The sequence below is a fragment of the Hyperolius riggenbachi genome, chromosome 4 (assembly GCF_040937935.1).
Source record: "Hyperolius riggenbachi isolate aHypRig1 chromosome 4, aHypRig1.pri, whole genome shotgun sequence".
Lineage (NCBI taxonomy): Eukaryota > Metazoa > Chordata > Amphibia > Anura > Hyperoliidae > Hyperolius > Hyperolius riggenbachi.
The window spans coordinates 8,126,585-8,153,083 of record NC_090649.1 but is presented as its reverse complement, the minus strand read 5'-3'; the positions used below and the strand labels follow the sequence as shown (position 1 = coordinate 8,153,083).

General features: G+C 45.2%; 53 non-coding genes across 53 annotated transcripts; all 53 read left to right on the top strand.

The window, feature by feature from the left end:
- Window positions 1–54: 54 nt before the first annotated feature.
- TRNAV-CAC (transfer RNA valine (anticodon CAC)) lies at window positions 55–127 on the top strand. Its single transcript has one exon. It is a non-coding gene; the product is annotated as a tRNA-Val (tRNA).
- A 678-nt stretch (window positions 128–805) lies between these two features.
- On the top strand, window positions 806–878 carry TRNAV-UAC (transfer RNA valine (anticodon UAC)). Its single transcript has one exon. It is a non-coding gene; the product is annotated as a tRNA-Val (tRNA).
- A 311-nt stretch (window positions 879–1,189) lies between these two features.
- On the top strand, window positions 1,190–1,262 carry TRNAV-AAC (transfer RNA valine (anticodon AAC)). The gene has a single exon. It is a non-coding gene; the product is annotated as a tRNA-Val (tRNA).
- A 141-nt stretch (window positions 1,263–1,403) lies between these two features.
- Window positions 1,404–1,476, top strand: TRNAV-CAC (transfer RNA valine (anticodon CAC)). The gene has a single exon. It is a non-coding gene; the product is annotated as a tRNA-Val (tRNA).
- Window positions 1,477–2,154: 678 nt separating this feature from the next.
- On the top strand, window positions 2,155–2,227 carry TRNAV-UAC (transfer RNA valine (anticodon UAC)). Its single transcript has one exon. It is a non-coding gene; the product is annotated as a tRNA-Val (tRNA).
- Window positions 2,228–2,538: 311 nt separating this feature from the next.
- Window positions 2,539–2,611, top strand: TRNAV-AAC (transfer RNA valine (anticodon AAC)). Its single transcript has one exon. It is a non-coding gene; the product is annotated as a tRNA-Val (tRNA).
- Window positions 2,612–2,752: 141 nt separating this feature from the next.
- TRNAV-AAC (transfer RNA valine (anticodon AAC)) lies at window positions 2,753–2,825 on the top strand. The gene has a single exon. It is a non-coding gene; the product is annotated as a tRNA-Val (tRNA).
- Window positions 2,826–3,503: 678 nt separating this feature from the next.
- Window positions 3,504–3,576, top strand: TRNAV-UAC (transfer RNA valine (anticodon UAC)). Its single transcript has one exon. It is a non-coding gene; the product is annotated as a tRNA-Val (tRNA).
- Window positions 3,577–3,887: 311 nt separating this feature from the next.
- On the top strand, window positions 3,888–3,960 carry TRNAV-AAC (transfer RNA valine (anticodon AAC)). The gene has a single exon. It is a non-coding gene; the product is annotated as a tRNA-Val (tRNA).
- A 141-nt stretch (window positions 3,961–4,101) lies between these two features.
- TRNAV-CAC (transfer RNA valine (anticodon CAC)) lies at window positions 4,102–4,174 on the top strand. The gene has a single exon. It is a non-coding gene; the product is annotated as a tRNA-Val (tRNA).
- Window positions 4,175–4,852: 678 nt separating this feature from the next.
- On the top strand, window positions 4,853–4,925 carry TRNAV-UAC (transfer RNA valine (anticodon UAC)). The gene has a single exon. It is a non-coding gene; the product is annotated as a tRNA-Val (tRNA).
- Window positions 4,926–5,236: 311 nt separating this feature from the next.
- Window positions 5,237–5,309, top strand: TRNAV-AAC (transfer RNA valine (anticodon AAC)). The gene has a single exon. It is a non-coding gene; the product is annotated as a tRNA-Val (tRNA).
- A 141-nt stretch (window positions 5,310–5,450) lies between these two features.
- TRNAV-CAC (transfer RNA valine (anticodon CAC)) lies at window positions 5,451–5,523 on the top strand. Its single transcript has one exon. It is a non-coding gene; the product is annotated as a tRNA-Val (tRNA).
- Window positions 5,524–6,201: 678 nt separating this feature from the next.
- On the top strand, window positions 6,202–6,274 carry TRNAV-UAC (transfer RNA valine (anticodon UAC)). Its single transcript has one exon. It is a non-coding gene; the product is annotated as a tRNA-Val (tRNA).
- Window positions 6,275–6,604: 330 nt separating this feature from the next.
- Window positions 6,605–6,677, top strand: TRNAV-AAC (transfer RNA valine (anticodon AAC)). The gene has a single exon. It is a non-coding gene; the product is annotated as a tRNA-Val (tRNA).
- A 141-nt stretch (window positions 6,678–6,818) lies between these two features.
- TRNAV-CAC (transfer RNA valine (anticodon CAC)) lies at window positions 6,819–6,891 on the top strand. The gene has a single exon. It is a non-coding gene; the product is annotated as a tRNA-Val (tRNA).
- A 678-nt stretch (window positions 6,892–7,569) lies between these two features.
- Window positions 7,570–7,642, top strand: TRNAV-UAC (transfer RNA valine (anticodon UAC)). Its single transcript has one exon. It is a non-coding gene; the product is annotated as a tRNA-Val (tRNA).
- A 311-nt stretch (window positions 7,643–7,953) lies between these two features.
- Window positions 7,954–8,026, top strand: TRNAV-AAC (transfer RNA valine (anticodon AAC)). The gene has a single exon. It is a non-coding gene; the product is annotated as a tRNA-Val (tRNA).
- A 141-nt stretch (window positions 8,027–8,167) lies between these two features.
- TRNAV-CAC (transfer RNA valine (anticodon CAC)) lies at window positions 8,168–8,240 on the top strand. The gene has a single exon. It is a non-coding gene; the product is annotated as a tRNA-Val (tRNA).
- A 678-nt stretch (window positions 8,241–8,918) lies between these two features.
- On the top strand, window positions 8,919–8,991 carry TRNAV-UAC (transfer RNA valine (anticodon UAC)). The gene has a single exon. It is a non-coding gene; the product is annotated as a tRNA-Val (tRNA).
- Window positions 8,992–9,302: 311 nt separating this feature from the next.
- TRNAV-AAC (transfer RNA valine (anticodon AAC)) lies at window positions 9,303–9,375 on the top strand. The gene has a single exon. It is a non-coding gene; the product is annotated as a tRNA-Val (tRNA).
- Window positions 9,376–9,516: 141 nt separating this feature from the next.
- TRNAV-CAC (transfer RNA valine (anticodon CAC)) lies at window positions 9,517–9,589 on the top strand. Its single transcript has one exon. It is a non-coding gene; the product is annotated as a tRNA-Val (tRNA).
- A 677-nt stretch (window positions 9,590–10,266) lies between these two features.
- On the top strand, window positions 10,267–10,339 carry TRNAV-UAC (transfer RNA valine (anticodon UAC)). Its single transcript has one exon. It is a non-coding gene; the product is annotated as a tRNA-Val (tRNA).
- Window positions 10,340–10,650: 311 nt separating this feature from the next.
- Window positions 10,651–10,723, top strand: TRNAV-AAC (transfer RNA valine (anticodon AAC)). The gene has a single exon. It is a non-coding gene; the product is annotated as a tRNA-Val (tRNA).
- Window positions 10,724–10,864: 141 nt separating this feature from the next.
- Window positions 10,865–10,937, top strand: TRNAV-CAC (transfer RNA valine (anticodon CAC)). Its single transcript has one exon. It is a non-coding gene; the product is annotated as a tRNA-Val (tRNA).
- A 1,052-nt stretch (window positions 10,938–11,989) lies between these two features.
- On the top strand, window positions 11,990–12,062 carry TRNAV-AAC (transfer RNA valine (anticodon AAC)). Its single transcript has one exon. It is a non-coding gene; the product is annotated as a tRNA-Val (tRNA).
- Window positions 12,063–12,203: 141 nt separating this feature from the next.
- Window positions 12,204–12,276, top strand: TRNAV-CAC (transfer RNA valine (anticodon CAC)). The gene has a single exon. It is a non-coding gene; the product is annotated as a tRNA-Val (tRNA).
- Window positions 12,277–12,954: 678 nt separating this feature from the next.
- TRNAV-UAC (transfer RNA valine (anticodon UAC)) lies at window positions 12,955–13,027 on the top strand. Its single transcript has one exon. It is a non-coding gene; the product is annotated as a tRNA-Val (tRNA).
- Window positions 13,028–13,338: 311 nt separating this feature from the next.
- TRNAV-AAC (transfer RNA valine (anticodon AAC)) lies at window positions 13,339–13,411 on the top strand. Its single transcript has one exon. It is a non-coding gene; the product is annotated as a tRNA-Val (tRNA).
- Window positions 13,412–13,552: 141 nt separating this feature from the next.
- TRNAV-CAC (transfer RNA valine (anticodon CAC)) lies at window positions 13,553–13,625 on the top strand. The gene has a single exon. It is a non-coding gene; the product is annotated as a tRNA-Val (tRNA).
- Window positions 13,626–14,677: 1,052 nt separating this feature from the next.
- Window positions 14,678–14,750, top strand: TRNAV-AAC (transfer RNA valine (anticodon AAC)). The gene has a single exon. It is a non-coding gene; the product is annotated as a tRNA-Val (tRNA).
- Window positions 14,751–14,891: 141 nt separating this feature from the next.
- Window positions 14,892–14,964, top strand: TRNAV-CAC (transfer RNA valine (anticodon CAC)). The gene has a single exon. It is a non-coding gene; the product is annotated as a tRNA-Val (tRNA).
- Window positions 14,965–15,642: 678 nt separating this feature from the next.
- Window positions 15,643–15,715, top strand: TRNAV-UAC (transfer RNA valine (anticodon UAC)). The gene has a single exon. It is a non-coding gene; the product is annotated as a tRNA-Val (tRNA).
- Window positions 15,716–16,240: 525 nt separating this feature from the next.
- TRNAV-CAC (transfer RNA valine (anticodon CAC)) lies at window positions 16,241–16,313 on the top strand. The gene has a single exon. It is a non-coding gene; the product is annotated as a tRNA-Val (tRNA).
- A 678-nt stretch (window positions 16,314–16,991) lies between these two features.
- Window positions 16,992–17,064, top strand: TRNAV-UAC (transfer RNA valine (anticodon UAC)). Its single transcript has one exon. It is a non-coding gene; the product is annotated as a tRNA-Val (tRNA).
- A 311-nt stretch (window positions 17,065–17,375) lies between these two features.
- Window positions 17,376–17,448, top strand: TRNAV-AAC (transfer RNA valine (anticodon AAC)). The gene has a single exon. It is a non-coding gene; the product is annotated as a tRNA-Val (tRNA).
- A 141-nt stretch (window positions 17,449–17,589) lies between these two features.
- On the top strand, window positions 17,590–17,662 carry TRNAV-CAC (transfer RNA valine (anticodon CAC)). Its single transcript has one exon. It is a non-coding gene; the product is annotated as a tRNA-Val (tRNA).
- Window positions 17,663–18,341: 679 nt separating this feature from the next.
- On the top strand, window positions 18,342–18,414 carry TRNAV-UAC (transfer RNA valine (anticodon UAC)). Its single transcript has one exon. It is a non-coding gene; the product is annotated as a tRNA-Val (tRNA).
- Window positions 18,415–18,725: 311 nt separating this feature from the next.
- Window positions 18,726–18,798, top strand: TRNAV-AAC (transfer RNA valine (anticodon AAC)). Its single transcript has one exon. It is a non-coding gene; the product is annotated as a tRNA-Val (tRNA).
- Window positions 18,799–18,939: 141 nt separating this feature from the next.
- TRNAV-CAC (transfer RNA valine (anticodon CAC)) lies at window positions 18,940–19,012 on the top strand. Its single transcript has one exon. It is a non-coding gene; the product is annotated as a tRNA-Val (tRNA).
- A 678-nt stretch (window positions 19,013–19,690) lies between these two features.
- On the top strand, window positions 19,691–19,763 carry TRNAV-UAC (transfer RNA valine (anticodon UAC)). The gene has a single exon. It is a non-coding gene; the product is annotated as a tRNA-Val (tRNA).
- A 311-nt stretch (window positions 19,764–20,074) lies between these two features.
- TRNAV-AAC (transfer RNA valine (anticodon AAC)) lies at window positions 20,075–20,147 on the top strand. Its single transcript has one exon. It is a non-coding gene; the product is annotated as a tRNA-Val (tRNA).
- A 141-nt stretch (window positions 20,148–20,288) lies between these two features.
- Window positions 20,289–20,361, top strand: TRNAV-CAC (transfer RNA valine (anticodon CAC)). Its single transcript has one exon. It is a non-coding gene; the product is annotated as a tRNA-Val (tRNA).
- Window positions 20,362–21,413: 1,052 nt separating this feature from the next.
- TRNAV-AAC (transfer RNA valine (anticodon AAC)) lies at window positions 21,414–21,486 on the top strand. The gene has a single exon. It is a non-coding gene; the product is annotated as a tRNA-Val (tRNA).
- Window positions 21,487–21,627: 141 nt separating this feature from the next.
- TRNAV-CAC (transfer RNA valine (anticodon CAC)) lies at window positions 21,628–21,700 on the top strand. Its single transcript has one exon. It is a non-coding gene; the product is annotated as a tRNA-Val (tRNA).
- Window positions 21,701–22,378: 678 nt separating this feature from the next.
- TRNAV-UAC (transfer RNA valine (anticodon UAC)) lies at window positions 22,379–22,451 on the top strand. Its single transcript has one exon. It is a non-coding gene; the product is annotated as a tRNA-Val (tRNA).
- A 311-nt stretch (window positions 22,452–22,762) lies between these two features.
- TRNAV-AAC (transfer RNA valine (anticodon AAC)) lies at window positions 22,763–22,835 on the top strand. The gene has a single exon. It is a non-coding gene; the product is annotated as a tRNA-Val (tRNA).
- A 141-nt stretch (window positions 22,836–22,976) lies between these two features.
- Window positions 22,977–23,049, top strand: TRNAV-CAC (transfer RNA valine (anticodon CAC)). Its single transcript has one exon. It is a non-coding gene; the product is annotated as a tRNA-Val (tRNA).
- Window positions 23,050–24,101: 1,052 nt separating this feature from the next.
- Window positions 24,102–24,174, top strand: TRNAV-AAC (transfer RNA valine (anticodon AAC)). Its single transcript has one exon. It is a non-coding gene; the product is annotated as a tRNA-Val (tRNA).
- A 141-nt stretch (window positions 24,175–24,315) lies between these two features.
- Window positions 24,316–24,388, top strand: TRNAV-CAC (transfer RNA valine (anticodon CAC)). The gene has a single exon. It is a non-coding gene; the product is annotated as a tRNA-Val (tRNA).
- Window positions 24,389–25,440: 1,052 nt separating this feature from the next.
- On the top strand, window positions 25,441–25,513 carry TRNAV-AAC (transfer RNA valine (anticodon AAC)). The gene has a single exon. It is a non-coding gene; the product is annotated as a tRNA-Val (tRNA).
- Window positions 25,514–25,654: 141 nt separating this feature from the next.
- Window positions 25,655–25,727, top strand: TRNAV-CAC (transfer RNA valine (anticodon CAC)). The gene has a single exon. It is a non-coding gene; the product is annotated as a tRNA-Val (tRNA).
- A 678-nt stretch (window positions 25,728–26,405) lies between these two features.
- Window positions 26,406–26,478, top strand: TRNAV-UAC (transfer RNA valine (anticodon UAC)). The gene has a single exon. It is a non-coding gene; the product is annotated as a tRNA-Val (tRNA).
- The last annotated feature ends 21 nt before the right edge of the window (window positions 26,479–26,499 follow it).

Here is a 26,499-nt window from a genome sequence, read left to right as displayed (position 1 = left end):
TGAAAAGCTCTACTTTTCCTCTTTCGGGGCTCCAGGACAAGCAAGAAGTGTCTGGTTTCTGTAGTGTCGTGGTTATCACGTTCGCCTCACACGCGAAAGGTCCCCGGTTTGAAACCGGGCAGAAACAGTGTCTACCTTTAACTTTTTGCCATCCAAAGCACTCCTCCTTCCCTTGCTCCATACGCTTGCAAGCTGGCCCTCAATGTGACTGGCCAGTGTCTTTTCTTCACTCACTTTCTCAGGCAACTGCTAATAGCCTCTTTCAGACTGCCTCTCAGCCATCCCTACATGCATATCCATCTAAGAGAGATCTAAAACTCAACTTGCAAAACACCAAGCTTTGTCTCTTTTCCTTCTCCCTAGATACTGCACTATGTAGAAGTAGAACTGTCCTACCACCTGCTTTGTAAGTTTATATTGCCTGGAATTTGCCTTTGACTCCAACCTCCCTTGTCTTCTTCCTATCCAGCCCTTCTCCAAGTACTGCCACTTTGGTTGCCGTCGCATCATCTGCAAAGTTCAGGCTTTCCCAGTAGTTAAGACTTATGATATTTTGCTGCATGCCATGGTTGTCTTTCCCCTCCCCACCTTTCTATTCCCGAATGCCTTTTTTTTTACTCAAGCATACTCTATTGACCTAAGCCCAACATTTTAGATGTTGTTACCTCTCATAGCTACTTTATTGCTCCCTTTCTCATGTGGAAGGTTCTTTTGAGTATTAGTTCCCAATATGCCAGTTGTCTATGTTCCTATGCGAGCACTGCTTTCTTCTTGGTAGCAAAATTGCAATCAGTTTCCACCGGAGGTTTCTGTAGTGTAGTGGTTATCACGTTTGCTTTACACGCAAAAGGTCCCCAGCTCGAAACTGGGCAGAAACAGCGATGCTTTTTGTTCCATAAAGTGGTCTATTCCCCTCCTTTCTAAAGAAGATTTTTGGCCTCCAATGCTAGCTGCACCTTGACAAAACTCACATTAGTCTGCCTACTCCTCTTGATCCAGTTGTCTCCAAGCAAAAGAGCTGGAGTTAGTCCAAAGTAGCGTGTTAGCTTGATCAGGACAGATGTGGATCCTAGTTGTTGCGTGTGGTTAAAATGAGCTGCGTGTGGTTAAAATGAGCTGCACGTGGTTAAAACAAGCTTTGCTTGGGTAAAATGAGCCGCTTGTGGGTACACCCTGAGAAGTGTAGGTGGTTTCTGTAGTGTAGTGGTTATCACGTTCGCCTAACACGCGAAAGGTCCCCAGTTCGAAACTGGGCAGAAACATGGCTTTTTCTCTGGTCTTCTTTCCTTTTCACGCAGGCTCCACTTACGCATGCATGAGTCTTTACCTGTCTGGCTTAATCATATTCATGAAAAGCTCTACTTTTCCTCTTTCGGGGCTCCAGAACAAGCAAGAAGTGTCTGGTTTCTGTAGTGTAGTGGTTATCACGTTCGCCTCACACGCGAAAGGTCCCCGGTTCGAAACTGGGCAGAAACAGTGTCTAGCTTTAACTTTTTGCCATCCAAAGCACTCCTCCTTCCCTTGCTCCATACGCTTGCAAGCTGGCCCTCAATGTGACTGGCCAGTGTCTTTTCTTCACTCACTTTCTCAGGCAACTGCTAATAGCCTCTTTCAGACTGCCTCTCAGCCATCCCTACATGCATATCCATCTAAGAGAGATCTAAAACTCAACTTGCAAAACACCAAGCTTTGTCTCTTTTCCTTCTCCCTAGATACTGCACTATCTAGAAGTAGAACTGTCCTACCACCTGCTTTGTAAGTTTATATTGCCTGGAATTTGCCTTTGACTCCAACCTCCCTTGTCTTCTTCCTATCCAGCCCTTCTCCAAGTACTGCCACTTTGGTTGCCGTCGCATCATCTGCAAAGTTCAGGCTTTCCCAGTAGTTAAGACTTATGATATTTTGCTGCATGCCATGGTTGTCTTTCCCCTCCCCACCTTTCTATTCCCGAATGCCTTTTTTTTTACTCAAGCATACTCTATTGACCTAAGCCCAACATTTTAGATGTTGTTACCTCTCATAGCTACTTTATTGCTCCCTTTCTCATGTGGAAGGTTCTTTTGAGTATTAGTTCCCAATATGCCAGTTGTCTATGTTCCTATGCGAGCACTGCTTTCTTCTTGGTAGCAAAATTGCAATCAGTTTCCACCGGAGGTTTCTGTAGTGTAGTGGTTATCACGTTTCCTTTACACGCAAAAGGTCCCCAGCTCGAAACTGGGCAGAAACAGCGATGCTTTTTGTTCCATAAAGTGGTCTATTCCCCTCCTTTCTAAAGAAGATTTTTGGCCTCCAATGCTAGCTGCACCTTGACAAAACTCACATTAGTCTGCCTACTCCTCTTGATCCAGTTGTCTCCAAGCAAAAGAGCTGGAGTTAGTCCAAAGTAGCGTGTTAGCTTGATCAGGACAGATGTGGATCCTAGTTGTTGCGTGTGGTTAAAATGAGCTGTGTGTGGTTAAAATGAGCTGCACGTGGTTAAAACAAGCTTTGCTTGGGTAAAATGAGCCGCTTGTGGGTACACCCTGAGAAGTGTAGGTGGTTTCTGTAGTGTAGTGGTTATCATGTTCGCCTAACACGCGAAAGGTCCCCAGTTCGAAACTGGGCAGAAACATGGCTTTTTCTCTGGTCTTCTTTCCTTTTCCCTCAGGCTCCACTTACGCATGCATGAGTCTTTACCTGTCTGGCTTAATCATATTCATGAAAAGCTCTACTTTTCCTCTTTCGGGGCTCCAGGACAAGCAAGAAGTGTCTGGTTTCTGTAGTGTAGTGGTTATCACGTTCGCCTAACACGCGAAAGGTCCCCGGTTCGAAACCGGGCAGAAACAGTGTCTACCTTTAACTTTTTGCCATCCAAAGCACTCCTCCTTCCCTTGCTCCATACGCTTGCAAGCTGGCCCTCAATGTGACTGGCCAGTGTCTTTTCTTCACTCACTTTCTCAGGCAACTGCTAATAGCCTCTTTCAGACTGCCTCTCAGCCATCCCTACATGCATATCCATCTAAGAGAGATCTAAAACTCAACTTGCAAAACACCAAGCTTTGTCTCTTTTCTTTCTCCCTAGATACTGCACTATCTAGAAGTAGAACTGTCCTACCACCTGCTTTGTAAGTTTATATTGCCTGGAATTTGCCTTTGACTCCAACCTCCCTTGTCTTCTTCCTATCCAGCCCTTCTCCAAGTACTGCCACTTTGGTTGCCGTCGCATCATCTGCAAAGTTCAGGCTTTCCCAGTAGTTAAGACTTATGATATTTTGCTGCATGCCATGGTTGTCTTTCCCCTCCCCACCTTTCTATTCCCGAATGCCTTTTTTTTTACTCAAGCATACTCTATTGACCTAAGCCCAACATTTTAGATGTTGTTACCTCTCATAGCTACTTTATTGCTCCCTTTCTCATGTGGAAGGTTCTTTTGAGTATTAGTTCCCAATATGCCAGTTGTCTATGTTCCTATGCGAGCACTGCTTTCTTCTTGGTAGCAAAATTGCAATCAGTTTCCACCGGAGGTTTCTGTAGTGTAGTGGTTATCACATTTGCTTTACACGCAAAAGGTCCCCAGCTCGAAACTGGGCAGAAACAGCGATGCTTTTTGTTCCATAAAGTGGTCTATTCCTCTCCTTTCTAAAGAAGATTTTTGGCCTCCAATGCTAGCTGCACCTTGACAAAACTCACATTAGTCTGCCTACTCCTCTTGATCCAGTTGTCTCCAAGCAAAAGAGCTGGAGTTAGTCCAAAGTAGCGTGTTAGCTTGATCAGGACAGATGTGGATCCTAGTTGTTGCGTGTGGTTAAAATGAGCTGCGTGTGGTTAAAATGAGCTGCACGTGGTTAAAACAAGCTTTGCTTGGGTAAAATGAGCCGCTTGTGGGTACACCCTGAGAAGTGTAGGTGGTTTCTGTAGTGTAGTGGTTATCACGTTCGCCTAACACGCGAAAGGTCCCCAGTTCGAAACTGGGCAGAAACATGGCTTTTTCTCTGGTCTTCTTTCCTTTTCACGCAGGCTCCACTTACGCATGCATGAGTCTTTACCTGTCTGGCTTAATCATATTCATGAAAAGCTCTACTTTTCCTCTTTCGGGGCTCCAGGACAAGCAAGAAGTGTCTGGTTTCTGTAGTGTCGTGGTTATCACGTTCGCCTCACACGCGAAAGGTCCCCGGTTTGAAACCGGGCAGAAACAGTGTCTACCTTTAACTTTTTGCCATCCAAAGCACTCCTCCTTCCCTTGCTCCATACGCTTGCAAGCTGGCCCTCAATGTGACTGGCCAGTGTCTTTTCTTCACTCACTTTCTCAGGCAACTGCTAATAGCCTCTTTCAGACTGCCTCTCAGCCATCCCTACATGCATATCCATCTAAGAGAGATCTAAAACTCAACTTGCAAAACACCAAGCTTTGTCTCTTTTCCTTCTCCCTAGATACTGCACTATGTAGAAGTAGAACTGTCCTACCACCTGCTTTGTAAGTTTATATTGCCTGGAATTTGCCTTTGACTCCAACCTCCCTTGTCTTCTTCCTATCCAGCCCTTCTCCAAGTACTGCCACTTTGGTTGCCGTCGCATCATCTGCAAAGTTCAGGCTTTCCCAGTAGTTAAGACTTATGATATTTTGCTGCATGCCATGGTTGTCTTTCCCCTCCCCACCTTTCTATTCCCGAATGCCTTTTTTTTTACTCAAGCATACTCTATTGACCTAAGCCCAACATTTTAGATGTTGTTACCTCTCATAGCTACTTTATTGCTCCCTTTCTCATGTGGAAGGTTCTTTTGAGTATTAGTTCCCAATATGCCAGTTGTCTATGTTCCTATGCGAGCACTGCTTTCTTCTTGGTAGCAAAATTGCAATCAGTTTCCACCGGAGGTTTCTGTAGTGTAGTGGTTATCACATTTGCTTTACACGCAAAAGGTCCCCAGCTCGAAACTGGGCAGAAACAGCGATGCTTTTTGTTCCATAAAGTGGTCTATTCCCCTCCTTTCTAAAGAAGATTTTTGGCCTCCAATGCTAGCTGCACCTTGACAAAACTCACATTAGTCTGCCTACTCCTCTTGATCCAGTTGTCTCCAAGCAAAAGAGCTGGAGTTAGTCCAAAGTAGCGTGTTAGCTTGATCAGGACAGATGTGGATCCTAGTTGTTGCGTGTGGTTAAAATGAGCTGCGTGTGGTTAAAATGAGCTGCACGTGGTTAAAACAAGCTTTGCTTGGGTAAAATGAGCCGCTTGTGGGTACACCCTGAGAAGTGTAGGTGGTTTCTGTAGTGTAGTGGTTATCACGTTTGCCTAACACGCGAAAGGTCCCCAGTTCGCAACTGGGCAGAAACATGGCTTTTTCTCTGGTCTTCTTTCCTTTTCACGCAGGCTCCACTTACGCATGCATGAGTCTTTACCTGTCTGGCTTAATCATATTCATGAAAAGCTCTACTTTTCCTCTTTCGGGGCTCCAGGACAAGCAAGAAGTGTCTGGTTTCTGTAGTGTAGTGGTTATCACGTTCGCCTCACACGCGAAAGGTCCCCGGTTTGAAACCGGGCAGAAACAGTGTCTAGCTTTAACTTTTTGCCATCCAAAGCACTCCTCCTTCCCTTGCTCCATACGCTTGCAAGCTGGCCCTCAATGTGACTGGCCAGTGTATTTTCTTCACTCACTTTCTCAGGCAACTGCTAATAGCCTCTTTCAGACTGCCTCTCAGCCATCCCTACATGCATATCCATCTAAGAGAGATCTAAAACTCAACTTGCAAAACACCAAGCTTTGTCTCTTTTCCTTCTCCCTAGATACTGCACTATGTAGAAGTAGAACTGTCCTACCACCTGCTTTGTAAGTTTATATTGCCTGGAATTTGCCTTTGACTCCAACCTCCCTTGTCTTCTTCCTATCCAGCCCTTCTCCAAGTACTGCCACTTTGGTTGCCGTCGCATCATCTGCAAAGTTCAGGCTTTCCCAGTAGTTAAGACTTATGATATTTTGCTGCATGTCATGGTTGTCTTTCCCCTCCCCACCTTTCTATTCCCGAATGCCTTTTTTTTTACTCAAGCATACTCTATTGACCTAAGCCCAACATTTTAGATGTTGTTACCTCTCATAGCTACTTTATTGCTCCCTTTCTCATGTGGAAGGTTCTTTTGAGTATTAGTTCCCAATATGCCAGTTGTCTATGTTCCTATGCGAGCACTGCTTTCTTCTTGGTAGCAAAATTGCAATCAGTTTCCACCGGAGGTTTCTGTAGTGTAGTGGTTATCACGTTTGCTTTACACGCAAAAGGTCCCCAGCTCGAAACTGGGCAGAAACAGCGATGCTTTTTGTTCCATAAAGTGGTCTATTCCCCTCCTTTCTAAAGAAGATTTTTGGCCTCCAATGCTAGCTGCACCTTGACAAAACTCACATTAGTCTGCCTACTCCTCTTGATCCAGTTGTCTCCAAGCAAAAGAGCTGGAGTTAGTCCAAAGTAGCGTGTTAGCTTGATCAGGACAGATGTGGATCCTAGTTGTTGCGTGTGGTTAAAATGAGCTGCGTGTGGTTAAATGAGCTGCGTGTGGTTAAAATGAGCTGCACGTGGTTAAAACAAGCTTTGCTTGGGTAAAATGAGCCGCTTGTGGGTACACCCTGAGAAGTGTAGGTGGTTTCTGTAGTGTAGTGGTTATCACGTTCGCCTAACACGCGAAAGGTCCCCAGTTCGAAACTGGGCAGAAACATGGCTTTTTCTCTGGTCTTCTTTCCTTTTCACGCAGGCTCCACTTACGCATGCATGAGTCTTTACCTGTCTGGCTTAATCATATTCATGAAAAGCTCTACTTTTCCTCTTTCGGGGCTCCAGGACAAGCAAGAAGTGTCTGGTTTCTGTAGTGTAGTGGTTATCACGTTCGCCTCACACGCGAAAGGTCCCCGGTTTGAAACCGGGCAGAAACAGTGTCTACCTTTAACTTTTTGCCATCCAAAGCACTCCTCCTTCCCTTGCTCCATACGCTTGCAAGCTGGCCCTCAATGTGACTGGCCAGTGTCTTTTCTTCACTCACTTTCTCAGGCAACTGCTAATAGCCTCTTTCAGACTGCCTCTCAGCCATCCCTACATGCATATCCATCTAAGAGAGATCTAAAACTCAACTTGCAAAACACCAAGCTTTGTCTCTTTTCCTTCTCCCTAGATACTGCACTATGTAGAAGTAGAACTGTCCTACCACCTGCTTTGTAAGTTTATATTGCCTGGAATTTGCCTTTGACTCCAACCTCCCTTGTCTTCTTCCTATCCAGCCCTTCTCCAAGTACTGCCACTTTGGTTGCCGTCGCATCATCTGCAAAGTTCAGGCTTTCCCAGTAGTTAAGACTTATGATATTTTGCTGCATGCCATGGTTGTCTTTCCCCTCCCCACCTTTCTATTCCCGAATGCCTTTTTTTTTACTCAAGCATACTCTATTGACCTAAGCCCAACATTTTAGATGTTGTTACCTCTCATAGCTACTTTATTGCTCCCTTTCTCATGTGGAAGGTTCTTTTGAGTATTAGTTCCCAATATGCCAGTTGTCTATGTTCCTATGCGAGCACTGCTTTCTTCTTGGGAGCAAAATTGCAATCAGTTTCCACCGGAGGTTTCTGTAGTGTAGTGGTTATCACGTTTGCTTTACACGCAAAAGGTCCCCAGCTCGAAACTGGGCAGAAACAGCGATGCTTTTTGTTCCATAAAGTGGTCTATTCCCCTCCTTTCTAAAGAAGATTTTTGGCCTCCAATGCTAGCTGCACCTTGACAAAACTCACATTAGTCTGCCTACTCCTCTTGATCCAGTTGTCTCCAAGCAAAAGAGCTGGAGTTAGTCCAAAGTAGCGTGTTAGCTTGATCAGGACAGATGTGGATCCTAGTTGTTGCGTGTGGTTAAAATGAGCTGCGTGTGGTTAAAATGAGCTGCACGTGGTTAAAACAAGCTTTGCTTGGGTAAAATGAGCCGCTTGTGGGTACACCCTGAGAAGTGTAGGTGGTTTCTGTAGTGTAGTGGTTATCACGTTTGCCTAACACGCGAAAGGTCCCCAGTTCGCAACTGGGCAGAAACATGGCTTTTTCTCTGGTCTTCTTTCCTTTTCACGGAGGCTCCACTTACGCATGCATGAGTCTTTACCTGTCTGGCTTAATCATATTCATGAAAAGCTCTACTTTTCCTCTTTCGGGGCTCCAGGACAAGCAAGAAGTGTCTGGTTTCTGTATTGTAGTGGTTATCACATTCGCCTCACACGCGAAAGGTCCCCGGTTTGAAACCGGGCAGAAACAGTGTCTACCTTTAACTTTTTGCCATCCAAAGCACTCCTCCTTCCCTTGCTCCATACGCTTGCAAGCTGGCCCTCAATGTGACTGGCCAGTGTCTTTTCTTCACTCACTTTCTCAGGCAACTGCTAATAGCCTCTTTCAGACTGCCTCTCAGCCATCCCTACATGCATATCCATCTAAGAGAGATCTAAAACTCAACTTGCAAAACACCAAGCTTTGTCTCTTTTCCTTCTCCCTAGATACTGCACTATGTAGAAGTAGAACTGTCCTACCACCTGCTTTGTAAGTTTATATTGCCTGGAATTTGCCTTTGACTCCAACCTCCCTTGTCTTCTTCCTATCCAGCCCTTCTCCAAGTACTGCCACTTTGGTTGCCGTCGCATCATCTGCAAAGTTCAGGCTTTCCCAGTAGTTAAGACTTATGATATTTTGCTGCATGCCATGGTTGTCTTTCCCCTCCCCACCTTTCTATTCCCGAATGCCTTTTTTTTTACTCAAGCATACTCTATTGACCTAAGCCCAACATTTTAGATGTTGTTACCTCTCATAGCTACTTTATTGCTCCCTTTCTCATGTGGAAGGTTCTTTTGAGTATTAGTTCCCAATATGCCAGTTGTCTATGTTCCTATGCGAGCACTGCTTTCTTCTTGGTAGCAAAATTGCAATCAGTTTCCACCGGAGGTTTCTGTAGTGTAGTGGTTATCACGTTTGCTTTACACGCAAAAGGTCCCCAGCTCGAAACTGGGCAGAAACAGCGATGCTTTTTGTTCCATAAAGTGGTCTATTCCCCTCCTTTCTAAAGAAGATTTTTGGCCTCCAATGCTAGCTGCACCTTGACAAAACTCACATTAGTCTGCCTACTCCTCTTGATCCAGTTGTGTCCAAGCAAAAGAGCTGGAGTTAGTCCAAAGTAGCGTGTTAGCTTGATCAGGACAGATGTGGATCCTAGTTGTTGCGTGTGGTTAAAATGAGCTGCGTGTGGTTAAAATGAGCTGCACGTGGTTAAAACAAGCTTTGCTTGGGTAAAATGAGCCGCTTGTGGGTACACCCTGAGAAGTGTAGGTGGTTTCTGTAGTGTAGTGGTTATCACGTTCGCCTAACACGCGAAAGGTCCCCAGTTCGAAACTGGGCAGAAACATGGCTTTTTCTCTGGTCTTCTTTCCTTTTCACGCAGGCTCCACTTACGCATGCATGAGTCTTTACCTGTCTGGCTTAATCATATTCATGAAAAGCTCTACTTTTCCTCTTTCGGGGCTCCAGGACAAGCAAGAAGTGTCTGGTTTCTGTAGTGTAGTGGTTATCACGTTCGCCTCACACGCGAAAGGTCCCCAGTTCGAAACCGGGCAGAAACAGTGTCTACCTTTAACTTTTTGCCATCCAAAGCACTCCTCCTTCCCTTGCTCCATACGCTTGCAAGCTGGCCCTCAATGTGACTGGCCAGTGTCTTTTCTTCACTCACTTTCTCAGGCAACTGCTAATAGCCTCTTTCAGACTGCCTCTCAGCCATCCCTACATGCATATCCATCTAAGAGAGATCTAAAACTCAACTTGCAAAACACCAAGCTTTGTCTCTTTTCCTTCTCCCTAGATACTGCACTATCTAGAAGTAGAACTGTCCTACCACCTGCTTTGTAAGTTTATATTGCCTGGAATTTGCCTTTGACTCCAACCTCCCTTGTCTTCTTCCTATCCAGCCCTTCTCCAAGTACTGCCACTTTGGTTGCCGTCGCATCATCTGCAAAGTTCAGGCTTTCCCAGTAGTTAAGACTTATGATATTTTGCTGCATGCCATGGTTGTCTTTCCCCTCCCCACCTTTCTATTCCCGAATGCCTTTTTTTTACTCAAGCATACTCTATTGACCTAAGCCCAACATTTTAGATGTTGTTACCTCTCATAGCTACTTTATTGCTCCCTTTCTCATGTGGAAGGTTCTTTTGAGTATTAGTTCCCAATATGCCAGTTGTCTATGTTCCTATGCGAGCACTGCTTTCTTCTTGGTAGCAAAATTGCAATCAGTTTCCACCGGAGGTTTCTGTAGTGTAGTGGTTATCACGTTTGCTTTACACGCAAAAGGTCCCCAGCTCGAAACTGGGCAGAAACAGCGATGCTTTTTGTTCCATAAAGTGGTCTATTCCCCTCCTTTCTAAAGAAGATTTTTGGCCTCCAATGCTAGCTGCACCTTGACAAAACTCACATTAGTCTGCCTACTCCTCTTGATCCAGTTGTCTCCAAGCAAAAGAGCTGGAGTTAGTCCAAAGTAGCGTGTTAGCTTGATCAGGACAGATGTGGATCCTAGTTGTTGCGTGTGGTTAAAATGAGCTGCGTGTGGTTAAAATGAGCTGCACGTGGTTAAAACAAGCTTTGCTTGGGTAAAATGAGCCGCTTGTGGGTACACCCTGAGAAGTGTAGGTGGTTTCTGTAGTGTAGTGGTTATCACGTTTGCCTAACACGCGAAAGGTCCCCAGTTCGCAACTGGGCAGAAACATGGCTTTTTCTCTGGTCTTCTTTCCTTTTCACGCAGGCTCCACTTACGCATGCATGAGTCTTTACCTGTCTGGCTTAATGATATTCATGAAAAGCTCTACTTTTCCTCTTTCGGAGCTCCAGGACAAGCAAGAAGTGTCTGGTTTCTGTAGTGTAGTGGTTATCACGTTCGCCTCACACGTGAAAGGTCCCCGGTTTGAAACCGGGCAGAAACAGTGTCTACCTTTAACTTTTTGCCATCCAAAGCACTCCTCCTTCCCTTGCTCCATACGCTTGCAAGCTGGCCCTCAATGTGACTGGCCAGTGTCTTTTCTTCACTCACTTTCTCAGGCAACTGCTAATAGCCTCTTTCAGACTGCCTCTCAGCCATCCCTACATGCATATCCATCTAAGAGAGATCTAAAACTCAACTTGCAAAACACCAAGCTTTGTCTCTTTTCCTTCTCCCTAGATACTGCACTATCTAGAAGTAGAACTGTCCTATCACCTGCTTTGTAAGTTTATATTGCCTGGAATTTGCCTTTGACTCCAACCTCCCTTGTCTTCTTCCTATCCAGCCCTTCTCCAAGTACTGCCACTTTGGTTGCCGTCGCATCATCTGCAAAGTTCAGGCTTTCCCAGTAGTTAAGACTTATGATATTTTGCTGCGTGCCATGGTTGTCTTTCCCCTCCGCACCTTTCTATTCCCGAATGCTTTTTTTTTTACTCAAGCATACTCTATTGACCTAAGCCCAACATTTTAGATGTTGTTACCTCTCATAGCTACTTTATTGCTCCCTTTCTCATGTGGAAGGTTCTTTTGAGTATTAGTTCCCAATATGCCAGTTGTCTATGTTCCTATGCGAGCACTGCTTTCTTCTTGGTAGCAAAATTGCAATCAGTTTCCACCGGAGGTTTCTGTAGTGTAGTGGTTATCACGTTTGCTTAGGTCCCCAGCTCGAAACTGGGCAGAAACAGCGATGCTTTTTGTTCCATAAAGTGGTCTATTCCCCTCCTTTCTAAAGAAGATTTTTGGCCTCCAATGCTAGCTGCACCTTGACAAAACTCACATTAGTCTGCCTACTCCTCTTGATCCAGTTGTCTCCAAGCAAAAGAGCTGGAGTTAGTCCAAAGTAGCGTGTTAGCTTGATCAGGACAGATGTGGATCCTAGTTGTTGCGTGTGGTTAAAATGAGCTGCGTGTGGTTAAAATGAGCTGCACGTGGTTAAAACAAGCTTTGCTTGGGTAAAATGAGCCGCTTGTGGGTACACCCTGAGAAGTGTAGGTGGTTTCTGTAGTGTAGTGGTTATCACGTTCGCCTAACACGCAAAAGGTCCCCAGTTCGAAACTGGGCAGAAACATGGCTTTTTCTCTGGTCTTCTTTCCTTTTCACGCAGGCTCCACTTACGCATGCATGAGTCTTTACCTGTCTGGCTTAATCATATTCATGAAAAGCTCTACTTTTCCTCTTTCGGGGCTCCAGGACAAGAAAGAAGTGTCTGGTTTCTGTAGTGTAGTGGTTATCACGTTCGCCTCACACGCGAAAGGTCCCCGGTTCGAAACCGGGCAGAAACAGTGTCTACCTTTAACTTTTTGCCATCCAAAGCACTCCTCCTTCCCTTGCTCCATACGCTTGCAAGCTGGCCCTCAATGTGACTGGCCAGTGTCTTTTCTTCACTCACTTTCTCAGGCAACTGCTAATAGCCTCTTTCAGACTGCCTCTCAGCCATCCCTACATGCATATCCATCTAAGAGAGATCTAAAACTCAACTTGCAAAACACCAAGCTTTGTCTCTTTTCCTTCTCCCTAGATACTGCACTATCTAGAAGTAGAACTGTCCTACCACCTGCTTTGTAAGTTTATATTGCCTGGAATTTGCCTTTGACTCCAACCTCCCTTGTCTTCTTCCTATCCAGCCCTTCTCCAAGTACTGCCACTTTGGTTGCCGTCGCATCATCTGCAAAGTTCAGGCTTTCCCAGTAGTTAAGACTTATGATATTTTGCTGCATGCCATGGTTGTCTTTCCCCTCCCCACCTTTCTATTCCCGAATGCCTTTTTTTTTACTCAAGCATACTCTATTGACCTAAGCCCAACATTTTAGATGTTGTTACCTCTCATAGCTACTTTATTGCTCCCTTTCTCATGTGGAAGGTTCTTTTGAGCATTAGTTCCCAATATGCCAGTTGTCTATGTTCCTATGCGAGCACTGCTTTCTTCTTGGTAGCAAAATTGCAATCAGTTTCCACCGGAGGTTTCTGTAGTGTAGTGGTTATCACGTTTGCTTTACACGCAAAAGGTCCCCAGCTCGAAACTGGGCAGAAACAGCGATGCTTTTTGTTCCATAAAGTGGTCTATTCCCCTCCTTTCTACAGAAGATTTTTGGCCTCCAATGCTAGCTGCACCTTGACAAAACTCACATTAGTCTGCCTACTCCTCTTGATCCAGTTGTCTCCAAGCAAAAGAGCTGGAGTTAGTCCAAAGTAGCGTGTTAGCTTGATCAGGACAGATGTGGATCCTAGTTGTTGCGTGTGGTTAAAATGAGCTGCGTGTGGTTAAAATGAGCTGCACGTGGTTAAAACAAGCTTTGCTTGGGTAAAATGAGCCGCTTGTGGGTACACCCTGAGAAGTGTAGGTGGTTTCTGTAGTGTAGTGGTTATCACGTTTGCCTAACACGCGAAAGGTCCCCAGTTCGCAACTGGGCAGAAACATGGCTTTTTCTCTGGTCTTCTTTCCTTTTCACGCAGGCTCCACTTACGCATGCATGAGTCTTTACCTGTCTGGCTTAATGATATTCATGAAAAGCTCTACTTTTCCTCTTTCGGAGCTCCAGGACAAGCAAGAAGTGTCTGGTTTCTGTAGTGTAGTGGTTATCACATTCGCCTCACACGCGAAAGGTCCCCGGTTTGAAACCGGGCAGAAACAGTGTCTACCTTTAACTTTTTGCCATCCAAAGCACTCCTCCTTCCCTTGCTCCATACGCTTGCAAGCTGGCCCTCAATGTGACTGGCCAGTGTCTTTTCTTCACTCACTTTCTCAGGCAACTGCTAATAGCCTCTTTCAGACTGCCTCTCAGCCATCCCTACATGCATATCCATCTAAGAGAGATCTAAAACTCAACTTGCAAAACACCAAGCTTTGTCTCTTTTCCTTCTCCCTAGATACTGCACTATCTAGAAGTAGAACTGTCCTATCACCTGCTTTGTAAGTTTATATTGCCTGGAATTTGCCTTTGACTCCAACCTCCCTTGTCTTCTTCCTATCCAGCCCTTCTCCAAGTACTGCCACTTTGGTTGCCGTCGCATCATCTGCAAAGTTCAGGCTTTCCCAGTAGTTAAGATTTATGATATTTTGCTGCATGCCATGGTTGTCTTTCCCCTCCGCACCTTTCTATTCCCGAATGCCTTTTTTTTTACTCAAGCATACTCTATTGACCTAAGCCCAACATTTTAGATGTTGTTACCTCTCATAGCTACTTTATTGCTCCCTTTCTCATGTGGAAGGTTCTTTTGAGTATTAGTTCCCAATATGCCAGTTGTCTATGTTCCTATGCGAGCACTGCTTTCTTCTTGGTAGCAAAATTGCAATCAGTTTCCACCGGAGGTTTCTGTAGTGTAGTGGTTATCACGTTTGCTTAGGTCCCCAGCTCGAAACTGGGCAGAAACAGCGATGCTTTTTGTTCCATAAAGTGGTCTATTCCCCTCCTTTCTAAAGAAGATTTTTGGCCTCCAATGCTAGCTGCACCTTGACAAAACTCACATTAGTCTGCCTACTCCTCTTGATCCAGTTGTCTCCAAGCAAAAGAGCTGGAGTTAGTCCAAAGTAGCGTGTTAGCTTGATCAGGACAGATGTGGATCCTAGTTGTTGCGTGTGGTTAAAATGAGCTGCGTGTGGTTAAAATGAGCTGCACGTGGTTAAAACAAGCTTTGCTTGGGTAAAATGAGCCGCTTGTGGGTACACCCTGAGAAGTGTAGGTGGTTTCTGTAGTGTAGTGGTTATCACGTTCGCCTAACACGCAAAAGGTCCCCAGTTCGAAACTGGGCAGAAACATGGCTTTTTCTCTGGTCTTCTTTCCTTTTCACGCAGGCTCCACTTACGCATGCATGAGTCTTTACCTGTCTGGCTTAATCATATTCATGAAAAGCTCTACTTTTCCTCTTTCGGGGCTCCAGAACAAGCAAGAAGTGTCTGGTTACTGTAGTGTAGTGGTTATCACGTTCGCCTCACACGTGAAAGGTCCCTGGTTCGAAACTGGGCAGAAACAGTGTCTACCTTTAACTTTTTGCCATCCAAAGCACTCCTCCTTCCCTTGCTCCATACGCTTGCAAGCTGGCCCTCAATGTGACTGGCCAGTGTCTTTTCTTCACTCACTTTCTCAGGCAACTGCTAATAGCCTCTTTCAGACTGCCTCTCAGCCATCCCTACATGCATATCCATCTAAGAGAGATCTAAAACTCAACTTGCAAAACACCAAGCTTTGTCTCTTTTCCTTCTCCCTAGATACTGCACTATCTAGAAGTAGAACTGTCCTACCACCTGCTTTGTAAGTTTATATTGCCTGGAATTTGCCTTTGACTCCAACCTCCCTTGTCTTCTTCCTATCCAGCCCTTCTCCAAGTACTGCCACTTTGGTTGCCGTCGCATCATCTGCAAAGTTCAGGCTTTCCCAGTAGTTAAGACTTATGATATTTTGCTGCATGCCATGGTTGTCTTTCCCCTCCCCACCTTTCTATTCCCGAATGCCTTTTTTTTTACTCAAGCATACTCTATTGACCTAAGCCCAACATTTTAGATGTTGTTACCTCTCATAGCTACTTTATTGCTCCCTTTCTCATGTGGAAGGTTCTTTTGAGTATTAGTTCCCAATATGCCAGTTGTCTATGTTCCTATGCGAGCACTGCTTTCTTCTTGGTAGCAAAATTGCAATCAGTTTCCACCGGAGGTTTCTGTAGTGTAGTGGTTATCACGTTTGCTTTACACGCAAAAGGTCCCCAGCTCGAAACTGGGCAGAAACAGCGATGCTTTTTGTTCCATAAAGTGGTCTATTCCCCTCCTTTCTAAAGAAGATTTTTGGCCTCCAATGCTAGCTGCACCTTGACAAAACTCACATTAGTCTGCCTACTCCTCTTGATCCAGTTGTCTCCAAGCAAAAGAGCTGGAGTTAGTCCAAAGTAGCGTGTTAGCTTGATCAGGACAGATGTGGATCCTAGTTGTTGCGTGTGGTTAAAATGAGCTGCGTGTGGTTAAAATGAGCTGCACGTGGTTAAAACAAGCTTTGCTTGGGTAAAATGAGCCGCTTGTGGGTACACCCTGAGAAGTGTAGGTGGTTTCTGTAGTGTAGTAGTTATCACGTTTGCCTAACACGCGAAAGGTCCCCAGTTCGCAACTGGGCAGAAACATGGCTTTTTCTCTGGTCTTCTTTCCTTTTCACGCAGGCTCCACTTACGCATGCATGAGTCTTTACCTGTCTGGCTTAATGATATTCATGAAAAGCTCTACTTTTCCTCTTTCGGAGCTCCAGGACAAGCAAGAAGTGTCTGGTTTCTGTAGTGTAGTGGTTATCACGTTCGCCTCACACGCGAAAGGTCCCCGGTTTGAAACCGGGCAGAAACAGTGTCTACCTTTAACTTTTTGCCATCCAAAGCACTCCTCCTTCCCTTGCTCCATACGCTTGCAAGCTGGCCCTCAATGTGACTGGCCAGTGTCTTTTCTTCACTCACTTTCTCAGGCAACTGCTAATAGCCTCTTTCAGACTGCCTCTCAGCCATCCCTACATGCATATCCATCTAAGAGAGATCTAAAACTCAACTTGCAAAACACCAAGCTTTGTCTCTTTTCCTTCTCCCTAGATACTGCACTATCTAGAAGTAGAACTGTCCTATCACCTGCTTTGTAAGTTTATATTGCCTGGAATTTGCCTTTGACTCCAACCTCCCTTGTCTTCTTCCTATCCAGCCCTTCTCCAAGTACTGCCACTTTGGTTGCCGTCGCATCATCTGCAAAGTTCAGGCTTTCCCAGTAGTTAAGACTTATGATATTTTGCTGCATGCCATGGTTGTCTTTCCCCTCCGCACCTTTCTATTCCCGAATGCCTTTTTTTTTACTCAAGCATACTCTATTGACCTAAGCCCAACATTTTAGATGTTGTTACCTCTCATAGCTACTTTATTGCTCCCTTTCTCATGTGGAAGGTTCTTTTGAGTATTAGTTCCCAATATGCCAGTTGTCTATGTTCCTATGCGAGCACTGCTTTCTTCTTGGTAGCAAAATTGCAATCAGTTTCCACCGGAGGTTTCTGTAGTGTAGTGGTTATCACGTTTCCTTTACACGCAAAAGGTCCCCAGCTCGAAACTGGGCAGAAACAGCGATGCTTTTTGTTCCATAAAGTGGTCTATTCCCCTCCTTTCTAAAGAAGATTTTTGGCCTCCAATGCTAGCTGCACCTTGACAAAACTCACATTAGTCTGCCTACTCCTCTTGATCCAGTTGTCTCTAAGCAAAAGAGCTGGAGTTAGTCCAAAGTAGCGTGTTAGCTTGATCAGGACAGATGTGGATCCTATTTGTTGCGTGTGGTTAAAATGAGCTGCGTGTGGTTAAAATGAGCTGCACGTGGTTAAAACAAGCTTTGCTTGGGTAAAATGAGCCGCTTGTGGGTACACCCTGAGAAGTGTAGGTGGTTTCTGTAGTGTAGTGGTTATCTTGTTCGCCTAACACGCGAAAGGTCCCCAGTTCGAAACTGGGCAGAAACATGGCTTTTTCTCTGGTCTTCTTTCCTTTTCCCTCAGGCTCCACTTACGCATGCATGAGTCTTTACCTGTCTGGCTTAATCATATTCATGAAAAGCTCTACTTTTCCTCTTTCGGGGCTCCAGGACAAGCAAGAAGTGTCTGGTTTCTGTAGTGTAGTGGTTATCACGTTCGCCTCACACGCGAAAGGTCCCCGGTTCGAAACCGGGCAGAAACGGTGTCTACCTTTAACTTTTTGCCATCCAAAGCACTCCTCCTTCCCTTGCTCCATACGCTTGCAAGCTGGCCCTCAATGTGACTGGCCAGTGTCTTTTCTTCACTCACTTTCTCAGGCAACTGCTAATAGCCTCTTTCAGACTGCCTCTCAGCCATCCCTACATGCATATCCATCTAAGAGAGATCTAAAACTCAACTTGCAAAACACCAAGCTTTGTCTCTTTTCCTTCTCCCTAGATACTGCACTATCTAGAAGTAGAACTGTCCTACCACCTGCTTTGTAAGTTTATATTGCCTGGAATTTGCCTTTGACTCCAACCTCCCTTGTCTTCTTCCTATCCAGCCCTTCTCCAAGTACTGCCACTTTGGTTGCCGTCGAATCATCTGCAAAGTTCAGGCTTTCCCAGTAGTTAAGACTTATGATATTTTGCTGCATGCCATGGTTGTCTTTCCCCTCCCCACCTTTCTATTCCCGAATGCCTTTTTTTTTTACTCAAGCATACTCTATTGACCTAAGCCCAACATTTTAGATGTTGTTACCTCTCATAGCTACTTTATTGCTCCCTTTCTCATGTGGAAGGTTCTTTTGAGTATTAGTTCCCAATATGCCAGTTGTCTATGTTCCTATGCGAGCACTGCTTTCTTCTTGGTAGCAAAATTGCAATCAGTTTCCACCGGAGGTTTCTGTAGTGTAGTGGTTATCACGTTTGCTTTACACGCAAAAGGTCCCCAGCTCGAAACTGGGCAGAAACAGCGATGCTTTTTGTTCCATAAAGTGGTCTATTCCCCTCCTTTCTAAAGAAGATTTTTGGCCTCCAATGCTAGCTGCACCTTGACAAAACTCACATTAGTCTGCCTACTCCTCTTGATCCACTTGTCTCCAAGCAAAAGAGCTGGAGTTAGTCCAAAGTAGCGTGTTAGCTTGATCAGGACAGATGTGGATCCTAGTTGTTGCGTGTGGTTAAAATGAGCTGCGTGTGGTTAAAATGAGCTGCACGTGGTTAAAACAAGCTTTGCTTGGGTAAAATGAGCCGCTTGTGGGTACACCCTGAGAAGTGTAGGTGGTTTCTGTAGTGTAGTGGTTATCACGTTCGCCTAACACGCGAAAGGTCCCCAGTTCGAAACTGGGCAGAAAAATGGCTTTTTCTCTGGTCTTCTTTCCTTTTCACGCAGGCTCCACTTACGCATGCATGAGTCTTTACCTGTCTGGCTTAATCATATTCATGAAAAGCTCTACTTTTCCTCTTTCGGGGCTCCAGGACAAGCAAGAAGTGTCTGGTTTCTGTAGTGTAGTGGTTATCACGTTCGCCTCACACGCGAAAGGTCCCCGGTTCGAAACCGGGCAGAAACGGTGTCTACCTTTAACTTTTTGCAATCCAAAGCACTCCTCCTTCCCTTGCTCCATACGCTTGCAAGCTGGCCCTCAATGTGACTGGCCAGTGTCTTTTCTTCACTCACTTTCTCAGGCAACTGCTAATAGCCTCTTTCAGACTGCCTCTCAGCCATCCCTACATGCATATCCATCTAAGAGAGATCTAAAACTCAACTTGCAAAACACCAAGCTTTGTCTCTTTTCCTTCTCCCTAGGTACTGCACTATGTAGAAGTAGAACTGTCCTACCACCTGCTTTGTAAGTTTATATTGCCTGGAATTTGCCTTTGACTCCAACCTCCCTTGTCTTCTTCCTATCCAGCCCTTCTCCAAGTACTGCCACTTTGGTTGCCGTCGCATCATCTGCAAAGTTCAGGCTTTCCCAGTAGTTAAGACTTATGATATTTTGCTGCATGCCATGGTTGTCTTTCCCCTCCCCACCTTTCTATTCCCGAATGCCTTTTTTTTTACTCAAGCATACTCTATTGACCTAAGCCCAACATTTTAGATGTTGTTACCTCTCATAGCTACTTTATTGCTCCCTTTCTCATGTGGAAGGTTCTTTTGAGTATTAGTTCCCAATATGCCAGTTGTCTATGTTCCTATGCGAGCACTGCTTTCTTCTTGGTAGCAAAATTGCAATCAGTTTCCACCGGAGGTTTCTGTAGTGTAGTGGTTATCACGTTTGCTTTACACGCAAAAGGTCCCCAGCTCGAAACTGGGCAGAAACAGCGATGCTTTTTGTTCCATAAAGTGGTCTATTCCCCTCCTTTCTAAAGAAGATTTTTGGCCTCCAATGCTAGCTGCACCTTGACAAAACTCACATTAGTCTGCCTACTCCTCTTGATCCAGTTGTCTCCAAGCAAAAGAGCTGGAGTTAGTCCAAAGTAGCGTGTTAGCTTGATCAGGACAGATGTGGATCCTAGTTGTTGCGTGTGGTTAAAATGAGCTGCGTGTGGTTAAAATGAGCTGCACGTGGTTAAAACAAGCTTTGCTTGGGTAAAATGAGCCGCTTGTGGGTACACCCTGAGAAGTGTAGGTGGTTTCTGTAGTGTAGTGGTTATCACGTTCGCCTAACACGCGGAAGGTCCCCAGTTCGCAACTGGGCAGAAACATGGCTTTTTCTCTGGTCTTCTTTCCTTTTCACGCAGGCTCCACTTACGCATGCATGAGTCTTTACCTGTCTGGCTTAATGATATTCATGAAAAGCTCTACTTTTCCTCTTTCGGAGGTCCAGGACAAGCAAGAAGTGTCTGGTTTCTGTAGTGTAGTGGTTATCACGTTCGCCTCACACGCGAAAGGTCCCCGGTTTGAAACCGGGCAGAAACAGTGTCTACCTTTAACTTTTTGCCATCCAAAGCACTCCTCCTTCCCTTGCTCCATACGCTTGCAAGCTGGCCCTCAATGTGACTGGCCAGTGTCTTTTCTTCACTCACTTTCTCAGGCAACTGCTAATAGCCTCTTTCAGACTGCCTCTCAGCCATCCCTACATGCATATCCATCTAAGAGAGATCTAAAACTCAACTTGCAAAACACCAAGCTTTGTCTCTTTTCCTTCTCCCTAGATACTGCACTATCTAGAAGTAGAACTGTCCTATCACCTGCTTTGTAAGTTTATATTGCCTGGAATTTGCCTTTGACTCCAACCTCCCTTGTCTTCTTCCTATCCAGCCCTTCTCCAAGTACTGCCACTTTGGTTGCCGTCGCATCATCTGCAAAGTTCAGGCTTTCCCAGTAGTTAAGACTTATGATATTTTGCTGCATGCCATGGTTGTCTTTCCCCTCCGCACCTTTCTATTCCCGAATGCCTTTTTTTTTACTCAAGCATACTCTATTGACCTAAGCCCAACATTTTAGATGTTGTTACCTCTCATAGCTACTTTATTGCTCCCTTTCTCATGTGGAAGGTTCTTTTGAGTATTAGTTCCCAATATGCCAGTTGTCTATGTTCCTATGCGAGCACTGCTTTCTTCTTGGTAGCAAAATTGCAATCAGTTTCCACCGGAGGTTTCTGTAGTGTAGTGGTTATCACGTTTGCTTAGGTCCCCAGCTCGAAACTGGGCAGAAACAGCGATGCTTTTTGTTCCATAAAGTGGTCTATTCCCCTCCTTTCTAAAGAAGATTTTTGGCCTCCAATGCTAGCTGCACCTTGACAAAACTCACATTAGTCTGCCTACTCCTCTTGATCCAGTTGTCTCCAAGCAAAAGAGCTGGAGTTAGTCCAAAGTAGCGTGTTAGCTTGATCAGGACAGATGTGGATCCTAGTTGTTGCGTGTGGTTAAAATGAGCTGCGTGTGGTTAAAATGAGCTGCACGTGGTTAAAACAAGCTTTGCTTGGGTAAAATGAGCCGCTTGTGGGTACACCCTGAGAAGTGTAGGTGGTTTCTGTAGTGTAGTGGTTATCACGTTTGCCTAACACGCGAAAGGTCCCCAGTTCGAAACTGGGCAGAAACATGGCTTTTTCTCTGGTCTTCTTTCCTTTTCACGCAGGCTCCACTTACGCATGCATGAGTCTTTACCTGTCTGGCTTAATCATATTCATGAAAAGCTCTACTTTTCCTCTTTCGGGGCTCCAGAACAAGCAAGAAGTGTCTGGTTTCTGTAGTGTAGTGGTTATCACGTTCGCCTCACATGCGAAAAGTCCCCGGTTCGAAACTGGGCAGAAACAGTGTCTACCTTTAACTTTTTGCCATCCAAAGCACTCCTCCTTCCCTTGCTCCATACGCTTGCAAGCTGGCCCTCAATGTGACTGGCCAGTGTCTTTTCTTCACTCACTTTCTCAGGCAACTGCTAATAGCCTCTTTCAGACTGCCTCTCAGCCATCCCTACATGCATATCCATCTAAGAGAGATCTAAAACTCAACTTGCAAAACACCAAGCTTTGTCTCTTTTCCTTCTCCCTAGATACTGCACTATCTAGAAGTAGAACTGTCCTACCACCTGCTTTGTAAGTTTATATTGCCTGGAATTTGCCTTTGACTCCAACCTCCCTTGTCTTCTTCCTATCCAGCCCTTCTCCAAGTACTGCCACTTTGGTTGCCGTCGCATCATCTGCAAAGTTCAGGCTTTCCCAGTAGTTAAGACTTATGATATTTTGCTGCATGCCATGGTTGTCTTTCCCCTCCCCACCTTTCTATTCCCGAATGCCTTTTTTTTTACTCAAGCATACTCTATTGACCTAAGCCCAACATTTTAGATGTTGTTACCTCTCATAGCTACTTTATTGCTCCCTTTCTCATGTGGAAGGTTCTTTTGAGTATTAGTTCCCAATATGCCAGTTGTCTATGTTCCTATGCGAGCACTGCTTTCTTCTTGGTAGCAAAATTGCAATCAGTTTCCACCGGAGGTTTCTGTAGTGTAGTGGTTATCACGTTTGCTTTACACGCAAAAGGTCCCCAGCTCGAAACTGGGCAGAAACAGCGATGCTTTTTGTTCCATAAAGTGGTCTATTCCCCTCCTTTCTAAAGAAGATTTTTGGCCTCCAATGCTAGCTGCACCTTGACAAAACTCACATTAGTCTGCCTACTCCTCTTGATCCAGTTGTCTCCAAGCAAAAGAGCTGGAGTTAGTCCAAAGTAGCGTGTTAGCTTGATCAGGACAGATGTGGATCCTAGTTGTTGCGTGTGGTTAAAATGAGCTGCGTGTGGTTAAAATGAGCTGCACGTGGTTAAAACAAGCTTTGCTTGGGTAAAATGAGCCGCTTGTGGGTACACCCTGAGAAGTGTAGGTGGTTTCTGTAGTGTAGTGGTTATCACGTTCGCCTAACACGCGGAAGGTCCCCAGTTCGCAACTGGGCAGAAACATGGCTTTTTCTCTGGTCTTCTTTCCTTTTCACGCAGGCTCCACTTACGCATGCATGAGTCTTTACCTGTCTGGCTTAATGATATTCATGAAAAGCTCTACTTTTCCTCTTTCGGAGCTCCAGGACAAGCAAGAAGTGTCTGGTTTCTGTAGTGTAGTGGTTATCACGTTCGCCTCACACGCGAAAGGTCCCCGGTTTGAAACCGGGCAGAAACAGTGTCTACCTTTAACTTTTTGCCATCCAAAGCACTCCTCCTTCCCTTGCTCCATACGCTTGCAAGCTGGCCCTCAATGTGACTGGCCAGTGTCTTTTCTTCACTCACTTTCTCAGGCAACTGCTAATAGCCTCTTTCAGACTGCCTCTCAGCCATCCCTACATGCATATCCATCTAAGAGAGATCTAAAACTCAACTTGCAAAACACCAAGCTTTGTCTCTTTTCCTTCTCCCTAGATACTGCACTATCTAGAAGTAGAACTGTCCTATCACCTGCTTTGTAAGTTTATATTGCCTGGAATTTGCCTTTGACTCCAACCTCCCTTGTCTTCTTCCTATCCAGCCCTTCTCCAAGTACTGCCACTTTGGTTGCCGTCGCATCATCTGCAAAGTTCAGGCTTTCCCAGTAGTTAAGACTTATGATATTTTGCTGCATGCCATGGTTGTCTTTCCCCTCCGCACCTTTCTATTCCCGAATGCCTTTTTTTTTACTCAAGCATACTCTATTGACCTAAGCCCAACATTTTAGATGTTGTTACCTCTCATAGCTACTTTATTGCTCCCTTTCTCATGTGGAAGGTTCTTTTGAGTATTAGTTCCCAATATGCCAGTTGTCTATGTTCCTATGCGAGCACTGCTTTCTTCTTGGTAGCAAAATTGCAATCAGTTTCCACCGGAGGTTTCTGTAGTGTAGTGGTTATCACGTTTGCTTAGGTCCCCAGCTCGAAACTGGGCAGAAACAGCGATGCTTTTTGTTCCATAAAGTGGTCTATTCCCCTCCTTTCTAAAGAAGATTTTTGGCCTCCAATGCTAGCTGCACCTTGACAAAACTCACATTAGTCTGCCTACTCCTCTTGATCCAGTTGTCTCCAAGCAAAAGAGCTGGAGTTAGTCCAAAGTAGCGTGTTAGCTTGATCAGGACAGATGTGGATCCTAGTTGTTGCGTGTGGTTAAAATGAGCTGCGTGTGGTTAAAATGAGCTGCACGTGGTTAAAACAAGCTTTGCTTGGGTAAAATGAGCCGCTTGTGGGTACACCCTGAGAAGTGTAGGTGGTTTCTGTAGTGTAGTGGTTATCACGTTTGCCTAACACGCGAAAGGTCCCCAGTTCGAAACTGGGCAGAAACATGGCTTTTTCTCTGGTCTTCTTTCCTTTTCACGCAGGCTCCACTTACGCATGCATGAGTCTTTACCTGTCTGGCTTAATCATATTCATGAAAAGCTCTACTTTTCCTCTTTCGGGGCTCCAGAACAAGCAAGAAGTGTCTGGTTTCTGTAGTGTAGTGGTTATCACGTTCGCCTCACATGCGAAAAGTCCCCGGTTCGAAACTGGGCAGAAACAGTGTCTACCTTTAACTTTTTGCCATCCAAAGCACTCCTCCTTCCCTTGCTCCATACGCTTGCAAGCTGGCCCTCAATGTGACTGGCCAGTGTCTTTTCTTCACTCACTTTCTCAGGCAACTGCTAATAGCCTCTTTCAGACTGCCTCTCAGCCATCCCTACATGCATATCCATCTAAGAGAGATCTAAAACTCAACTTGCAAAACACCAAGCTTTGTCTCTTTTCCTTCTCCCTAGATACTGCACTATCTAGAAGTAGAACTGTCCTACCACCTGCTTTGTAAGTTTATATTGCCTGGAATTTGCCTTTGACTCCAACCTCCCTTGTCTTCTTCCTATCCAGCCCTTCTCCAAGTACTGCCACTTTGGTTGCCGTCGCATCATCTGCAAAGTTCAGGCTTTCCCAGTAGTTAAGACTTATGATATTTTGCTGCATGCCATGGTTGTCTTTCCCCTCCCCACCTTTCTATTCCCGAATGCCTTTTTTTTTACTCAAGCATACTCTATTGACCTAAGCCCAACATTTTAGATGTTGTTACCTCTCATAGCTACTTTATTGCTCCCTTTCTCATGTGGAAGGTTCTTTTGAGTATTAGTTCCCAATATGCCAGTTGTCTATGTTCCTATGCGAGCACTGCTTTCTTCTTGGTAGCAAAATTGCAATCAGTTTCCACCGGAGGTTTCTGTAGTGTAGTGGTTATCACGTTTGCTTAGGTCCCCAGCTCGAAACTGGGCAGAAACAGCGATGCTTTTTGTTCCATAAAGTGGTCTATTCCCCTCCTTTCTAAAGAAGATTTTTGGCCTCCAATGCTAGCTGCACCTTGACAAAACTCACATTAGTCTGCCTACTCCTCTTGATCCAGTTGTCTCCAAGCAAAAGAGCTGGAGTTAGTCCAAAGTAGCGTGTTAGCTTGATCAGGACAGATGTGGATCCTAGTTGTTGCGTGTGGTTAAAATGAGCTGCGTGTGGTTAAAATGAGCTGCACGTGGTTAAAACAAGCTTTGCTTGGGTAAAATGAGCCGCTTGTGGGTACACCCTGAGAAGTGTAGGTGGTTTCTGTAGTGTAGTGGTTATCACGTTTGCCTAACACGCGAAAGGTCCCCAGTTCGAAACTGGGCAGAAACATGGCTTTTTCTCTGGTCTTCTTTCCTTTTCACGCAGGCTCCACTTACGCATGCATGAGTCTTTACCTGTCTGGCTTAATCATATTCATGCAAAGCTCTACTTTTCCTCTTTCGGGGCTCCAGAACAAGCAAGAAGTGTCTGGTTTCTGTAGTGTAGTGGTTATCACGTTCGCCTCACACGCGAAAGGTCCCCGGTTCGAAACTGGGCAGAAACAGTGTCTACCTTTAACTTTTTGCCATCCAAAGCACTCCTCCTTCCCTTGCTCCATACGCTTGCAAGCTGGCCCTCAATGTGACTGGCCAGTGTCTTTTCTTCACTCACTTTCTCAGGCAACTGCTAATAGCCTCTTTCAGACTGCCTCTCAGCCATCCCTACATGCATATCCATCTAAGAGAGATCTAAAACTCAACTTGCAAAACACCAAGCTTTGTCTCTTTTCCTTCTCCCTAGATACTGCACTATCTAGAAGTAGAACTGTCCTACCACCTGCTTTGTAAGTTTATATTGCCTGGAATTTGCCTTTGACTCCAACCTCCCTTGTCTTCTTCCTATCCAGCCCTTCTCCAAGTACTGCCACTTTGGTTGCCGTCGCATCATCTGCAAAGTTCAGGCTTTCCCAGTAGTTAAGACTTATGATATTTTGCTGCATGCCATGGTTGTCTTTCCCCTCCCCACCTTTCTATTCCCGAATGCCTTTTTTTTTACTCAAGCATACTCTATTGACCTAAGCCCAACATTTTAGATGTTGTTACCTCTCATAGCTACTTTATTGCTCCCTTTCTCATGTGGAAGGTTCTTTTGAGTATTAGTTCCCAATATGCCAGTTGTCTATGTTCCTATGCGAGCACTGCTTTCTTCTTGGTAGCAAAATTGCAATCAGTTTCCACCGGAGGTTTCTGTAGTGTAGTGGTTATCACGTTTGCTTTACACGCAAAAGGTCCCCAGCTCGAAACTGGGCAGAAACAGCGATGCTTTTTGTTCCATAA